The sequence below is a fragment of the Nannospalax galili genome, unplaced genomic scaffold (assembly GCF_000622305.1).
Source record: "Nannospalax galili isolate Female #2095 unplaced genomic scaffold, S.galili_v1.0 scaffold155, whole genome shotgun sequence".
NCBI lineage: Eukaryota > Metazoa > Chordata > Mammalia > Rodentia > Spalacidae > Nannospalax > Nannospalax galili.
Genome location: NW_008339923.1, coordinates 6,200,665 through 6,212,313, shown reverse-complemented (window position 1 = coordinate 6,212,313; position 11,649 = coordinate 6,200,665). Strand labels below are relative to the sequence as shown.

Below are 11,649 nucleotides of genomic sequence, written 5' to 3'. Positions count from 1 at the left end.
TTGATAAGACAGGTGTCCCAATCTCCATTGTGGTAGCTGAGAAAAAAAAAAACATAAAGCAGAGTCAAATGACAGTAAGTGGCCACATAGGGAGCAGGTGGCTGAAATGGTTTAGGAGTCTCCTTTCTATTCAGAACATCTTAAATATTTAAAAAAACATTTTATTTTTTAAAAAATCGCTTATAAAGTAACCAGTTTCCATATGAGATTTCCATACATATTTCATTTTGGTGGAATTTCCTCCAGAGCACTCCCTCTTTGTCTCCCTACCCTACCTTACCCACTTTCCCCTCTGTGACCCTTTCACCTTCAGAAATTCCCCTTCCACTTTGTCCATTGTTTTGCGCCCCCTCCTGGATTCTAATCAATTTTGACCAAGATCTGAATCTGAAGGTTAGAGGACAACTGCACGTAGTGCTTGACATATTTAGCTCTCTCTTCCCATGAGTCATGTTCAACTGGCCTCTAAGGCCTGGGTGGGCTCAAGTAATCCTCCTGCCCTAGTTTCTAACTGGTGTTACAGATGTGAACAACTGTACCAGACACTGCCCACACAATTAAAAAAAGCAAAGCCCATATAGTATCCATGTGTACTGGTTTGAACACTTGGTCAGTTTGTGGCACTGTTTTGGTAAGGTCATGAAATTCCTAGGAAACAGGTCACAGGGGGCAGGTTTGCAGAGTGCAAAGCCATGCCCCATCCCAGTTTCTCTCTGCTTCTGGCACAAGCTAGAAGATGTGAGTGCTCAGCTTTCTGCTCCTGCCACACACCCTCTGCCATGATGGACTCTTATCCCTCTGATAAGCCCAATGAACTCTTCCTTCTATAACTTGCCTTCCTCATAGCGTTTTATCAAAAGAGAAAAGCAACTAATATGCCATGTATTGGGCAAATTCTCCTGTGTAAATCACTCTCATATAATTTCCAAAACTGAACTAAAATTTTCACTTTTAGTAGCAATTGTTAACAACTTCATAAATGTGCACTTACAGCAACCTCTGGCCATTTCTCATCTTCCTGTCTGGTTAAGACCCAAGTATGCTCTGAGCCTTTGTTCAGCGACACAAAATCCCAGCGTCTCTTTCAAGCCAAAGGAGTTCTATAGAAAGATCCAACAGCATTTCTCAAAGAAGCATTTTTTAAATCCACCTATTTCCCTGGTGTTCTACCTTAATCATAACTGATGAGTAAATGGTTGGGTGAACTGCAGGAGGGAGAAGTGAATGGACAGGAAAAACCTAGCACCTCAACTATCTTACACAATCGGACTGAGAAAAATCCCAGGTGCCTCTGCACCATATAAGAAAATTAACTGAGAGTCCACTATTTGAATCTAATTCTGTTCAGGATAGCTTTTGAAAGTTATTATAAATCAAACATTTTTTCATTCGTTGTAACTTAACATCATCTTGCTTTAAATATATAAGTGCCTAAAAAAGAAGAAGAAAGTTCTATAAAGAATTCTTTGCCCTGTGCTATACTGTGCCACTTTCCCCGGGTAATTCCAGTGGTTGAACATATAGCTACTGCTTCCTATTCACATACCTGCTGTTTTCAAATTCTAGGAAACTTCAGTGGAGAACCATGTGCTAATGACATGGCTAACTGGGTTCCACAAGATGTCACTTTCTCTTTTTTATAGAACTTGGAAGAATAGAAGGTGACACTAGAATAACAGTTCTTGATAAATGGGTACACAGTCATTCCCATAAACAGGAACTTCCCTGCAGGAAAACTTCCTCCCTAGGGATCTGTAATTTGGCTGTTGCCCTAGGGAACTGATGGAAGCAATTACAGGACTGGAAGGCTGACACTCCTACATCTACAGAGGCAAAGCCAGTGGGGGGGTTTCATTTGAACCACAGGAATTCATGGTTTCCTTTACAATGGAACCCTGCAGGCTGAAACTCATCTCATCAGCGACAGGGACACCTTTTGAAATGAAAATTCCCTAAGATTTAGCATCTAGTCTTAAAGGTTAGACAACTTATTAAGAGCTGTAACAGTTTTGTCAAACACCAGCTTCAGTGCTTCATAGAAGCCATACCAAAAACAGTAAAAATTGCTGTACATCGTCATTAACTGAAAATACTAGTGACTGACATATAAACTTTGATGAGAATTTGTCAAGATGTTGAAAGTCTTTTGGGGTGGCACACATGTATTCTCTACACTTGGCCGGTAGTAGTAGGCCAAGTTCAAGGCCAGCTTGGGCAACTACACAGTAAGATCCTGGATCAAACACCATCAACAAAATCAAGTCATAAAGGAAACTGAGCTTGGGAAAATAAATTCCTTGCTGAAAATGTTTTTAAATAATTTTGTCTGTGGATTACTGCCAGCCATTAGGATCATTGCTAGGAAGCAAAGACCAGCATTCACTACACACAATTAAGGTAGATGCAGCAACTAGAGTGGACCAAGCTCTCTTCCTTGTCCTGTAAAACTATGCACCTCCCTATGGTTACGGACCCAAAGGACAGGGGGTGGCGCCACCTCCTTGTCACAGCGCAAGGTTGAGAGGAATGCCTTTTCAGGTATGACACAAGCCTGGTATACAGCACGTGCAATGAAGATTATTAGTACTTAGAACTGGACAGGAAATTGTCCTGGTCTGAACTCAGAACAATGAGTTATGAGCATCATGACTGTTCCATTTACCAACAGATGAACACATTAAGAGAGGTTCCTGAGTCTCTCCAGGCACAATGCCAAATCCTCCAAGTCCAAATGTCTACACAAGCAAGCATGAAGCACAGATTGTGTTCCTCTATCGTGCAGCCCACTGAAAACTGGGGTGGTACAGATGATACACTTCTAGCCTTGTGCTGAGGGGGTACAGCATGAAGCATAGAGGATCATCCAAGCACTCCAGACCTGAACATCTTCCAGTACACAGAACTTTCCCTGACACAGAACTGTTAGCCCTGTCTGACATGGCACTCACTAGCCACATGTAGCAAACACGTACCTTATTTTTAGTTAATTTCCACTAGTTTAAAGGGCAAAATGTGTCTAATTCTAACAATATGGGATGATGCATCCTTAAATTTTGAGTAGAGACAAATGACATGTTCTCATATCAACCCAGGGCATAAAGAGCAAGAGTAAATACTCCAAGAGCCATACAAGCAGAGCCTCTTCCTTTAAAAATCTAAATCTTGGGGCTGGCGAGATGGCTTAGTGGTTAAGAGCCCTGGCTGCTCTTGCAGAGGACGAGAGTTCAATTCCCAGAACCCACATGGTAGCTAACAGCTGTCCATAACTCCAGTTCAGGGGAATCAGACAGCTTTCTGACCTCTGTGGGTACTGCATGACAGGGGTGGACTTATACTCATGCAGGCAATACATTCATACACATAAAATAAAAAATAAATAAAATACTTTTAAAAATTGAAATCTTTAAAATTGAATTTAAAGATAAGGTATTTCTATATTTGCAGAAAATCATATTGGTGTATCCATCACAAGCACAACAGGGGGAACAGGAAGACCATTCTGAGCTAAGAGAACATTAAGAAGAAGCAAAGGTAAGAGACTAAGTGCAGGGCAGCAGATCCTCCAAACTATGGCAGGGAGGGCCTAGCAGAGTAACCGTAAGTGGCTCATGAAGTCCATTCACTCATTCTGGTGTTCCTTGCATCCAATCACCACTTCATCCTAAGGCTGCAGAGTAAGATAGAAATTGAAAATGATTTGCCATAAAAAAAGAAAGATCTGGTCAATCCAAGGACTATATGATAGAACACATGCCCGTGGATAAAATTATGCTAAGTCCATGGTAGAACATGTTAAAGGCACATCTGTGGGACACATGAACTGAAGATGGCATAATGAACCCCAAATAGTAAGCGAACATTTGCCAATCCAAGGGAAATGTATGGTACCCTTAGGTGGCCACATTCGTGCAATATTAGGAAATGAAATGACAGGGCCAACAGTCAGAGCCTGGGGATGATGGGCAGGGGCAGAGGACCTACTAGACACCAGCTATTTTCCTTTGGGCATGGTTCACAGTCAACCCACTGGCAATGCCGTATCCTTAACAAGTGCAAAGTTGGGTTGATACAGAGATGGTGCCACGAATGGAATAGCACAAGTCTGAGCCTTGATCATGGAAGCTCCTCAGCATGGCCACTCACACCAGACAGACTGGTTCCTAAACCCTGTACTCTCACACCTTAGCAATCGCATACCAGGTGAATATGAGTCCAGGAGTCCTGAGGAGCTGGGCTACATCTCACTGCTCTAAGTGTCTCTCTTTTATTTCTATTTCAAAATTCAAAAGTTAGGGTTTTTAAGATGAAGCAAACTAGGCCCATACTCCCATGCGAGGCTGATGGGTGGTGGCCCCACCTTTACCTGGCCACTCGGTCATTAATGGTGCCTGTTCCTCACCTCTGGGGTCCTGTGGCTTTGTGATTTTGTCTATGCCATAAAATGGCACTATAGCTTAAACAGCACTCCAACTGAAGAAAACAAATCCCCAGAGGAAGAGAGACAATTTTTGTCCTAGTAAATTTGGAAGTACAGCTCTTTAGAGAATTCATGTTTTCCCCAGGAAGCCAATGAGGCTACTAAGCAACTATTTTTAATTGAACCTAGCAATATTGTTCCCCTTTCCTAAATAACATATAAAACAGTGTTCTAGTCTATTTTACTCCTTAAGAAATAATTTTGATGGGGGCTGAAGAGATGTCTCAGTGATTAAGAGCATTGGTTCCTATTGTATAAAATCTGGGCTTGATTCCCAGAACCCACATGAAGGCTCACAACTGTCTGTAATTCCAGTTCCAGGGGATTCAACACTGTCTTCTAGACTCCATGGGCACTGCAGGCATGTGATACACTTAGATTCATGAGGTCAAAAATATGTATTTTATCATACACATAAAATAAAAATAACTTTTAAAAAGTAGGTAATTTTGGGGGCTGGAGAAATGGCTCAGTGGTCAAGTGCTCTTGCAAAGGACTCGAGTTTGATTCCCTGCACCCACATGGCAGCTATGAACTGTCCTTAACTCCAGTTCCAGGGCAATCCAAAGCCCTCTTCTGACCTCCGCAGCATTGCATGACATGGATGTATTCACATACATACATGCAGGCAATACACTCATACACATAAAATAAAGATAATAAATAAAAAATAGGTAATTTTGATAAATTTGAAATATCTACTAGAATTCAGATTTAATGGTCTTCTTCCCAAAATGGTTGCCTATCAACAGAATTACATGATAATCTTTTCTTAGTACTCAAAACACTAATAAGGACTTAATTACAAAATTAAACTCTTAAGTATACATGAAATCACAATTACATAAATAGATCCCAGATTTATTAGATACACCAAAATCAATTTTAAAGCAGATACATCCTACAGCACACAGTTGAACCGTGCAAATACCCTGAGCCCTTACTAGCTTTAGACAGAAACAAAGTTCCTTCTTTTCCTATAGACCCTTCAGAGCTGTTCTGTCTGCTAATACCTATGAATCGGGGCTCCAGTCTCTAACCTTTTCGGCGGTGTATAGCAATTTTCTCAAGATAAAAGATTTCAACTTGGAGGAAGCTCCTTAATATACAGAATACTATAAGGGGAGGTGAAACATTCCATCTTGCAGAGAAACTCCTTAAATTCAGGAAGTAAACAATTGCAAAATTTCAGGGAGACCTTGAAATTGACCCGATTCTCAAGGCTCCTTCCCCACCAAACTTATGTAAGTATAAGGAATGTTGAGAAACATTCTCAGACAAGCTGAGCTGCTTTGAAGATGCTCAGATCAGCCAGCTGCGTGGAAGAATCAGAGACCAGCCAAGTTGCCTGGAAGGGGTTCAGAGCAACTTAGTTGTCCAGAAGAGACGGGGGATCCCTGCACTTTATGCAGTGGCTCCAGGTTTTGGCTTTTAAGCTCTGTCACCCTTGCTGGGGTGGGCTGTTGGTGATGGAGTTGTCTGAGTTATTTATGCTCCTATAAATAAGCCCTCAACCCAGACTCCTGCAAGTAACTCCAATAAAACTCATTGGTTCACCAAGCTGGATTTGGGTGGAATCCTTACTTTGGTCTGTTGTAGGTTCCCTATATGCGGTGAAGAGACCTTTGCTTGTGTCCCCAGGAATAATTTCAAATAACATATGGTGCTTGACATTACTGCAATGTGTTTAACCTCTGGACCAGTGAGACTAGGGAGCTAAAAGGGGTTTCAAGACATTGAATTAAAAATTGGACAGGATCCCAGCACTTGGGAGGCAGAGGCAGGCAGATCTCTGAGTTCGAGGCCAGCCTGGTCTCCTTAGTGAATCCAGGCCAGCTCGGGCTACAGGGAGACCCTGTCTCAAAAAGACAAAAAAAAAAAAAAAAAAATTGGACAGGGCTGACCATACTTGACTATGGATTTAGGAATGGATCTTCCTGAGAGTTTGGAATCCTTCACATTTGTGTAATTCTGAGAGCTCTTTGCTTTACTGAGGGAGCATGTGTAATGGCCTATGTTGTATTACAGTGATACCTAAACACAGAAGGCTGGATGCCTAAGGAGCCCTGAGAGATTGCATTGAAAACAATGAAGTAACCTAGAAATGTTGGTTCAACAGCCAAAAATATGAACATGTTCCCTGAGTGTTGAGCAAAATTGGGTGTGCTTGAGAACCAACACTCCTACTGGTTTGAGCTGCACAGAACTGACCCTTCTCTATGAGAAGGCAGCCAAGTTAAAGGCCACTACAGAGAAGACACTACAAGGCAGTGTGTAGGGAGAAGAGGTCTGCGCTTTGCTGTGAGGACTCTAGGGTCTGATTGGAAAGAAAGAGCCTAACAACAGACATGTTCTAACTCATCAGAGCCTCAGGGAGACCTTTCCTTTCTCAGCCTAAGAGCTAATCTGCAGAGCCTATTTAGCCGCCGGCTAGGACAAACACAAAAGTGGGACCCCAGAAAACAAAGTCTTGAACTTGACTTTTTCTCAGTTGCACCATTGATTCCAACTAAGGGACTCCAAAGAATGGCTGAAAAATAAATACAGGTGCTAAAATGCCATGATAGAAGGTCCTGGGGCATTTACAAAGTTATGAGGTGCTTTTTATTGTTTAGACTCATTGTAGAGAAAAAGAGTGGGGGAAAGGAGAACTCATCAGTGATAAAAATGGACTCTACTGAGAGAATGTGAAAGGAACCAAGTGGGTAGTAGCCCAATCATTGGCACGTTATTGGACACAAATGGCAAAGCTTCCCATGGGACAGCTAACTCACGGCAAACTAGCTGGGTATGGTGGCGTAAGCTTATAATTAAGCACTGGGAAGACTGAGGCAGGAAGACCATGAGTTCAAGGCCAGGCTAGGTTATATAGAAAGATCCTATCTCAAAACAAAACTTAAACCTTCAAATTCAACTCTTACAACTTGTTAAAATCAGGTGTAATGAGATAGCCCCATTTTAGCTTTACTTTACTCCTGGATATCTAAAATGTGGACCAAATTTTTCAGACACTGTTTAAAGTGGAAAGAATTCCCATAAATAAGTTCTGACCTAAGAAAATAAAAGCACTGAAGTATGTGGCTGCTTCCCAGACACCACCTCTTAAGTCAGCTCAGACTCAGACTAGTCCCATCACATACACACTGTCATTCGGCGCCTACTCCTCCAGGCAGGCAGAAATGAGAGTGACGGCTGGAGCAAGCACCCTCACTCAGCCTCACTGTGACACCAAGATATGTTATGGTCTGGATCATAAATATCCCACAAAGCACTTAGGTTAAAGCCTTGTTCAACAGACCATAGAAATCCTGGGACCTAGTACAACCTTTAGGAGGGAGAGCCAAGTGGAAGAAAGATAGGTAGCTGAGGACTTCCAGCAGATATTTGAGCCTCTGACTCCTTCCTTTCGTTTCCTTTGCTTCCTGGCCACCATGCTCCTGCCATCATGTACTGTGCTACCGTAGACCCAAAGCTCAAGGACCAAGCAGCCATTGACTAAACCCTCTGAAACCATGAGCTAAAATAAGCCATTCATCCTTATAAGTTTAGCTTGGGTATTTTGTCATAGTCAGAGAAAGTTAACTAACAGAGGATAAGTAAAGACAGCAAGAGACAAGGAAACTAAAAATTAATTACTTCTTTTACTCTAATGAAAAATGTATTGTTCTTGATTACAGCTATCTTTATTATGTGTCTCCCATCACCTTGGGCTGTATCTAATCCTGACTAATGTATAATATTTTAAAACAAAGTCATTCTATCAAGACATTACAAATTTTTTTCTTACTGGCTTTTCTTATTCTCAAAAAAATACCTTAAGTATTTGGATTTTGCCTCTGCAGATGTACAAATTTACCAAGAAGGCAACACAAAATTCTATCAGCAAAGGTCATGAGCAGATTTTCAGCATTTCTCTGATGCTACGAGACCTGGAGAGAAGACAGAATGTGATCTTTTCTCTCACAGTCCTCACTTAGCTGTTCTCAACCCTCAACATTGATGGAGCACCTTCGAAAATCAGTGGTCACTCTCCCTGTCTTAAATCCTCAAAGATGCTGATAAGGTTCACAGAATCCATGTAAAATTTATGTGTGAAAATATATAATAAGGTTAAAGAGCAAGTGTTCTAAACAAAAACAAGATGTGCATTTTTATCCTGGCTCTTCCGGAAGTCATTTATTAAATGGCCTCATCACAGGCATACAGCTGTTAGAGTTCACTTTCCTTAGCTGTGAACTAACAGGGTTGGGTGAGATCTTGGGGTATCCTTCCAACTCTAGGATTCCATGGTCCCACAATGATTCTTAGGAAGATATATATGAAGATTTGCTTATTTCAACTAATATCATCTATGTTTAATAAAAGCAATGATTATTATGGCACTGTATCCTAACAATACATTTTCATTGCTAGAATAATGCAGGTGGTAGTCATTCTTGTTAAGAACAAAACTCTGGTGGTATTTTAAGAGCCATGAAGACTTTGAAATTAAGCAACTGAATACTGAATGTTTGGGAACAGTTTTTAAGATCTTAAATTGATAAATGGAAAGCAATGATTTGATGGAGAAGTGCTATTCACTTTTAGATTTTGTAAATCTTGCAAGATGAAAGTTGTTAAATACAATTTAATTCACTCTGGAGTATAGTTAAAGAGATATGATGGATGGCAAGTTGTCTTGATCTTTTCCACTGCTTAAATTATGATAGATGAGTGATGCTGGCTGCTAAATTTCCAGACAGTCTGTGTTTAAACTCCTTGTCTGTATCAAGAGTTCCCAATCAACAATTGTTCCACATCCATCTCCATCAGGCCAACGTGACACTCAGCAATTATGATGAAGGAGAAGGCCAGAAACTTTACAAAATAAGTCCCTCGGTACTGGGTGTGATGTGAAGAGTGATCAACATGTCAGGGAGGCAACTCTGTCTCAACAAATCTGAAGTGCTTTGGATGTCTAACTAAACATTCTATACAACCCTCTCCCTGGCAAAGACAAAATGTTCTTCTGTAGTGATTGGCTTTTAGGGAAAGATTTACCATGAGGGACTTGTAGAAATCCCACACTCAGGTTCCAGGTATCATGAATAACACAACATTCACAGATAAATAACTTTTAATTAGTTGTTCTAAACTGAATAAAGAGCAACAGGAACACGGACAAGATAAACTGTATATAATCTAATAATAATTATGTGGCTCTTAGATTATGCAAGTGCTATGTCTGCTAGACACACTAATAATTCTAATATGGGGGTAAGGTAATACTGACACTTCTAATGTTTCACTTTATAATAGGGAGGGAAAGAGGGAACATTGAAAAAAAAGAAGATACTCTTATAATTGACATAGAAATGACTTAACTACTAATACTCAGCTTAAGACAATACTGTTTTTGCCAAATTTATAAAGAAATAAGCATTTAGTTCTCAGCAGAGAAAAAGTGAACAGAACACCACTCATTTTCAGCATTGCACACCCTGCAGCGACATCCTCCCTAAAACCTGGCGACAGAGAGACTAAAGCCAACTTGCATCTGAGCTTAATGCAAGGAGCCAACTTTCATTTTCCAGGGTCCATCCTGATACTTACCAAACGTGTTTGCTACTTAAGTGACGATTGTTTGGAACAAAGGAACCCCCAATATCCACCCAACCTAAGGTGATGTGATAATGAGGCTGTAGGCAACACAAAGATTTAGGGTCAAAGCATAAGCTTTTCCATCATATTTGTTATTTGAAAAGTGTTCCATATAAGCACTACCATACAGCTAAAGTACATTTTCATTCATGGAACACACTAGGAACAAGTTTAGCAACACACGATGTCCATGAGATTGGTCAATTTATTATTTTATCACTAAGATGAAATTGAATGTGGGATTGGAGGTTAGGTTGCTATTACACAATTCCATCTAATTAGACTTTGCGAATTTTTCAAGTTATAAGGCAGAGACATCTTAAAAACTGATATAGCTAATATGGATAACTGCTCAAATACTAGGCCAAAATGTGTACTTTGGAACAGTAAGAAAAGTACCTACAAGTAACTCTAGAATTGGCAAGTAAAACCAAGAGTCCGACTGTTTGTTTTTTTTTTTTTAATGTTGATTTTTCTAGGTAGGAGGGGAGTGTGTGCCATGGTGCACACACTTAAGTCAGAGAAAAACTTATGGGAGATGGTTCAATCCTGTCATTATATGGGTTCTAGGATTCTAAATCAGGTCATTGGGCTTGGTAGCAAGTGCCTGTACCTAATAAGCCACATCACTGCCTCCAAGATCATTTTTAACTGGGAAAATTATATGAATGTTACAATTTTCTCTGGACCTGAACTTTACCTGGATTATTTTAAGTATTTTGTACTGTTTTTCTTCCTTACTAAAAACTAAATGCTATTTTAAAAGAATAAAGTCATGCTTGTAGCAGAAAATCAAAAGACTTGAGAGATAATATTCTATTGGTCTGGAGAGTAACTATGTAATAATCTATCCTGAGACAATCATGCACTTATCTACCCAAAGCAGGTCAGTGTGTGTTGAACCATAGACATAAGAGCAACTCAGAAAAGTCCTCAGTCCATAAAATAAATCCCTGTTGGCAAGCATTGGCTCCCTATCACTCTCCTCAACATGAAAGATTTTGTTTGGCTAGCATGTGCAAGGGCCTGAGCTCAGTCCCCAGAATAACAAGGAAAAAAGACAAAGATCAAAGAAAAATGTTAGAGGGACATTAATTTTCAAAGGAAAGAATGGCAAGAGTATTGATGAATTTTCATGTTTTCACATATGAAACTACATTTAAAGTTACATACAGTTTACAAATATTTTATGACATAGCCTAATACATCCTGCTTGTATTATTGACGATAGAGAAATACTGCTATTTGGGATGTTAGATAATTATGGGGAAAAAAATCAATGGTTAGGGGATGGAGAGGTAGCTGAGCTGTTAAGAGAGAGTCGTGCTTTTGCAGAGAACCTAAGCTCAGGTACCTACAGCCCATACCCCTATCAGTAGGTTCACAATCACCTATAACTCCAGCTCCAAGGAATCCACGCCCTCTTCTGGCTGTTGTGGGCATCTGCATTCTGTGAACATACCTCTACACACACACACACACACACACACACACACACACACACACACACACACCTGATTAAAAATAAAATA

The 11,649-nt window shown here is 40.3% G+C and overlaps 1 protein-coding gene across 4 annotated transcripts in view; it reads right to left on the bottom strand.

Annotated features, from left to right (window-relative positions):
• Ptprm (protein tyrosine phosphatase receptor type M) overlaps nt 1-11,649 on the bottom strand; it is a 794,765-nt gene that overhangs the window by 640,926 nt on the left and 142,190 nt on the right. The gene's annotated exons all lie outside the window — the stretch shown is intronic.